Source organism: Zalophus californianus, chromosome 12 (assembly GCF_009762305.2).
Source record: "Zalophus californianus isolate mZalCal1 chromosome 12, mZalCal1.pri.v2, whole genome shotgun sequence".
In the NCBI taxonomy this organism is placed as follows: domain Eukaryota; kingdom Metazoa; phylum Chordata; class Mammalia; order Carnivora; family Otariidae; genus Zalophus; species Zalophus californianus.
Genome location: NC_045606.1, coordinates 92720242 through 92725572, shown reverse-complemented (window position 1 = coordinate 92725572; position 5331 = coordinate 92720242). Strand labels below are relative to the sequence as shown.

At 53.6% G+C, this 5331-nt stretch overlaps 1 protein-coding gene across 4 annotated transcripts in view; it reads left to right on the top strand.

Annotated features, from left to right (window-relative positions):
- Positions 1-398: 398 nt before the first annotated feature.
- DENND2A (DENN domain containing 2A) overlaps positions 399-5331 on the top strand; it is a 99896-nt gene continuing 94963 nt past the window's right edge. For 2 of the 4 annotated variants that reach the window (XM_027573376.2, XM_027573371.2), the window contains exon 1: positions 399-624. The gene's annotated coding sequence lies outside the window, so the exon portion shown is untranslated. Of the gene's footprint in view, positions 625-1545; positions 1572-5331 lie in introns of those variants that run through there. The other 2 variants (XM_027573375.2, XM_027573374.2) reach the window with 2 other exon arrangements.

The window sequence follows — 5331 nt, the reverse complement described above, 5'->3', positions numbered from 1 at the left end:
GAACGCGTTAGGCGACCGGAGCGAACGGAGGTGGGGGTGCAGGGAGTGTCGCCGCCGCTTCCGTGCCCGCGTCTGAAGGTCTGAGCCGCCGCCGAGCGCAGCGCGCCGACAGCTGCCCCGCGGAGATGGAGAACGCCGCGGTGCTGGGTCTCCAGCAAAGAAAGGGTTAAGCCGCCAGGAACCCCCCCTCCCCCGCCCACCCCCCAAAGGCGAGGGGAAGAGTCCGGCAGAAGGTCCTGTTTACCGGAGCCGCTCGAGTCCGCGCGGCCCTGGGAGAGGCGTTGCCGTGGCAACGGGCCGGGCGCCCGCCAGCTGCGGATGAGCTCACTGGAGCCGCGGCGGGCGGGGGGCGGCGGCGGCGGCGGCGGCGGCGGGGCGCGCGGCCCGGCGGAGAGGACGCGGCAGCCGGCCGAGCCCGCCCTCCACTCGCCCACAGCCGCGGCCGGGCGGCGGGCACGCGAGCGGAGGGCGCGCGGCTCGCCGGGCGCAGGGAGAGGCCCGGCCGATACCAGGGCGGAGGGCCGCGGGCCATGGCGCCCCGGGCCCCCGCCGCCCACCGCCCCCGCCCGCCCGGGCGTCCCGGAGCTGCGCCTCGGAGCCCGCGGAGCCGCGGCCCGCCGGGAGGTAGGGCCGGGCCGGGGTGGGGGGTGGGGGGAACCGAGGAGGGGGCGCGCGGGGCGGGGGGCGGGTGGGGGCGCCGCGGAGGGGGACGCGCCGGGGGTGGGGAAGGGAGGAGGCGGTGGGAGCTGCCCCCGTCCGGAGCGGGCAAGTGGCTGCTTGCAGACCGAAGACCGGGTCTCCCGTGTGCGGACGTGGGGACCGAGGCGCTTCAGCCCGACCTGTGGGACTTGAGCAAAGTACTGGCCAGACGGCCTCGGGGGGCTCGGGACGACTTTCAGGGCCGAGTGGGGAAGCCGTTGTCCCGCGCCTCGGAAACCTGCAGAAACTGGGCAGAGCCCCGGCTGGGTCCCAGGGGGCGTGAGAGAGAGAGAGAGAGAGAGAGAGAGAGAGAGAGAGAGAGAGAGAGAGAGAGAGTGTGTGTGTTTGGAGAAGGAATCGAGTGGGGCTGAGCAGCCAGACCCCCCCAACACACACACACACACACACACACACACACACACACACACACACACACACACACACACACACACACACACACACACACACACACACACACACACACACACACACACACTGTGGTCAGAATTTGCAGTCTTGGGAAAGCAGGATGGTAAACTTGATTAAATGATCTTATTTCTCTCACTTTGCCCCTAAGGATGGAGTTGGGAGCAGATGGGACCCAGGGGAAGTCTCTAACAACACGAGATACCGTGATGTTTGGGAGGGATCACAGAGAGCTGGATTCAAACCCCTGAGGAGAGCCAGACCTCAGCGGTGGAGTCCTTCGGCGGCAGAGGGGACCCGGTGGGGAAGCGGGGCATGGCTGGGGAAAGGGAAGTGCAGCGACTGTGCTTTAACCAGCTGGTGCTGGGGAAGGAGCTAGCGGAATTCTAGCTGGTGTGGAGATGTGCTTCAGGGATGGGACTTCTCTAATGCTCCCAAGGACTCAGGTAATAATGGCCCCAGGGTAGTAGGCTTTTAATGGGCTCTCTACCATAATTTTGTTATTAAACTCTTGCACCCTTGGTTACAACTTAAAAGAACAAAATCCTTTTTGCTCGCATCATCGAGTACTGAACACACCAAAGGAGTGGAGTAGAAAGTCTTTGGGGTGGGCTCTTTGGTGGCGCAGAATTCTGTGAGAAATCAAAGGCAAACAGTGACTGTTTTTGAGGAAGGGTAGTAAAAAGTCTGGCCGAGGAAGATGGCCTTAGGTCCTTTTATTGGGCCGGTTTGAAGCCTCCCTGGGTTGTGTAATCATTCACTTAACAGCTCTGTGCTAGCCATTAGGAACAAACACAGAAATATTCGAATAAGATATCTCTCTTCCTTCCAGAAACAACCATCCTAGTTGGGTAGTCAAAAAATTAAAACCAGGGGCGCCTGGCTGGCTCAGTTGATAGAGCATGGGATTCTTGATCTCGGGGTTGTGAGTTCAAGCCCCACATTTAGTACAGAGATTACTTAAAAATAAAATCTTAAAAAAAAAGAAAATTCAAACCAGTCCTAGGCTGGCCTGGCTATGAGCGCTGCATGCTAGAGGAGCCCAGAGCAGGGCCACCCAGCTCAGGAGAGGCCCACAGCCGAGGTAATGCTGGGACTGAGCGCTGAGAACCTCTTCACTGGGAAAACAAAGCAGGGAAGTTTGTTCCAGCCTGAGGAAACAGAAAGCTCAAAGTCGCCAAAAGGGAAGGAGGGAATGGTGAGTGTGGGGAGAATTCACAGGGTGCCCCCAGGGGGAATGAGGATCTCACGGAAGCCGGAGTGATAGGTTCAGCATGGTGTCCTAGAAAGCCTGCTCTGGTGGTTGGGTGGGGGCCTGGAAGATGTGATCAAGGCCACAAAGCGCCCAGGCCAGAGTTACTGACACAGAGATGATTGGCAATGCTGAAGAAGGATGGAAGGATCCAAGAGATAAAGGGGTAGGACTTGGTGACAGGCTCCGGTGCAGGTAAGGTAACTTAGACCAAAACTAAGTGCCCAAAAGCTCAGCAGAAAACAAAGCAAAGCAAAAGGAATGGATATTTTGAGTGGCCTGAGTTTAGCAGATTACAACACTTGGACAATGAATTTGGCTCTAAATTTTCTGGCAGCTTCGAGACAAACAAAAATACACTGAATTGCACAGTTTTGGATTTTGGACAACAGAAAGCTTACAAATTAATTTTCAGAACAAAATTTTTCCTGGAATTAACTCAACAGGGAATTTGTCATGAGGAACTTTGTGTAAAGACTAAAGAGTGACATAGAAAAAAAAAACTTCATTGTTGGTGTTACAAAAGATGGGAAGATAAAATTCCGCATGACTATCTTCCTATACCATCTTCCTGTTATGACTTGGGAACTCGCTTGCATTTCTGTGGGCTGCTGAGTGTCGCTCAGGCTTGTGGGCCGTGGCGGGGCAGGCAGCTGGGGCCAGGGGAATTCTGTGCGGAGAAGCCCATTTTCTCAAGTGGAGGAAGAGGTGACACGAGCTCTGATGGATGTAGAGAGCAAAGCACGCCGGGTGCCCACCATGATAGGAAGGAAGCAAGTCACAGAATGGTCCACAGCCGGCTGGGCTGAGACTCTGGTCTGGTGAAGGGTCTGCTAAGGCAGCGTGCATCTGGAAATCCTGACCAAAGGAAAATGGGGAGTGAGAGCAGCATTTGAGGATTCCGCTCCGATAGGCAAAGCACTTCCCCCACTGTGGTCCAAGTCTTTTCTGCCCTCAGACCTGATGGTAAGCCTGCTTCTCGGCAGCAGGGAAAGGGTGGGACTCAGGAGACCAGAGATTCACTCCAGAGTGCGAGTGCGGCCAGGGAGGGTGGGAATCTTGTTCGCTGCAACTCAAGGAATGTCGCAGAAGAGCAGGGAGAGTGAGCCGAGAGCCAAGCCAGGACGTTCTGCAGTCTCAGTCACCAATCTCCTGGCCGGGGCCCTTCCCTTTGCTTTCTGCAGAAGGGACAGAACCTGCAGAATCCACGTCAATGCATGGCTTCTGTTGAACCCATTTCTTGCTCATTTTAGATGTCTTAAATTAGCATTGAGTAGGTATGAGATTCTACTCCCCAACCCCCATCACGTTTCTTAACATTTTTAACTCAGGGTGCACATTAGAACACTTAAATGTCCTGGGCGAGCATTTTTTTAAACAACGGATGCCTGCACCCCACCCTAGATGGATTAAATAAAAATCTCTGAGAATGGGCTCTGGGCATCAGGATTTTTGAAAGGTCACAGGTGATTTTAAGGTACAGCCAGAGGTGAGAGTGGCTGCTTTAACAGTCACATGACGGGTTCCTCCCAGCAGGGGACAGAAACCTCAGATTCCAAAAGCAAGGACCCCATAAAATTTAAAATTAGAAGCCTGTTACTCATTATGAAATAATGGCTGATCAGCCTTCAACATCAGGGGTTAAAGTCAGCTTGAGAAGCCTAGCGGCAGACACGTTCGTGGGAAGCTTCGTGTGTATGTGAAGTATTTTTTTTTAAAATAGGAATTTTAAAAGCATAATCACAAGACTTCTGTAGTTAGATCTGTCTAGTGCAATTGTATGCAGTGCTGAACCTTAGCCTGAACTGAAAAGCTTTGGCACCTCTCTCTTTTTGCCTGGAACCCACTTAAGTCTACTTTTCTTGAGTGCCGAGCCTCTGAGTTCTGGGTTCTTTCTACTTGTCTCCTGATATTCAAGTATATTTGTTTTCTGACCCATGTCTTCTGGATTGGAAAAAAGCTGGGAGGGGGTGCCTGGGTGGCTCTGATGGTTAGGCGTCTTCCTTCAGCTCAGTTCATGATCCCAGGGGCCTGGGATCAAGCCTCACATCAGGCTCCTAGCTCAGCGGGGAGCCTGCTTCTCCCTCTCCCTCTGCCTCTCTCCCTGCTCATGCTCTCTCTCTCTCTCTCTCTCTGTATCTCTGTGTCTCACGTGAATAAATAAAATCTTTAAAAAAAAGTTCTAAAAAAAAAAAGCTGGGAGAATTAGTTTGCAATTGAACATCCATAAGGTCTCAATCAAAAGGAAGAATCTATAAGGGTTGAATTCTGCATCTCTGACAGGATAATAGGGGGAAATTTTGAGGCTCAATGACTTTCCCAACAACACTCAAATACACCTTGCAGGCATTCATTTCTTTGGCTGTGGGCAAAGTTGACTCAGCTTCCTTTACTCTCTCTGGAACCCCAGCCCCTTCTTTTTTGCTTCCTGAGGGCCCGTGGAATGTCTCACATGTACTCATGAGTGACCAAGTTTATGTCATGCCCAGTCTCCTGTGTCCAGGCGTGGACCCTTCTTCCTCCACAGAGCCAGATGGCCTCCATAGGTACCCCAGGCTCTCTTCATTTATTTTTTTTTTTAAGATTTTATTTATTTGTCAGAGAGAGAGAGCACAAGCAGGGGGAGGGTCAGAGGGAGAAACAGGCTTCCCGCTGAGCGGAGAGCCTGATGTAGGGCTCGATCCCAGGACCCTGGGAAAGTGACCTGAGCTGAAGGCCCAAGCTTAACCAACTGAGCCAGGCAGGCGTCCCACCCCATGCTCTCTTTAACCCGCCCACACTGGCTACCAAACAGAAGGACTGACAGGCACATCTGCCCGTTTAGTTATAGGAGGCAAGTCAGTGCCTGGAACTGAGGCGAGTGATTACTCAGTTTTCTAGATTTGATGTCCAAAGACAGAATATGTTGGGAAGCCAGAGTCAGACCATCTTTTACGCTCGTGTTAAGATCATTG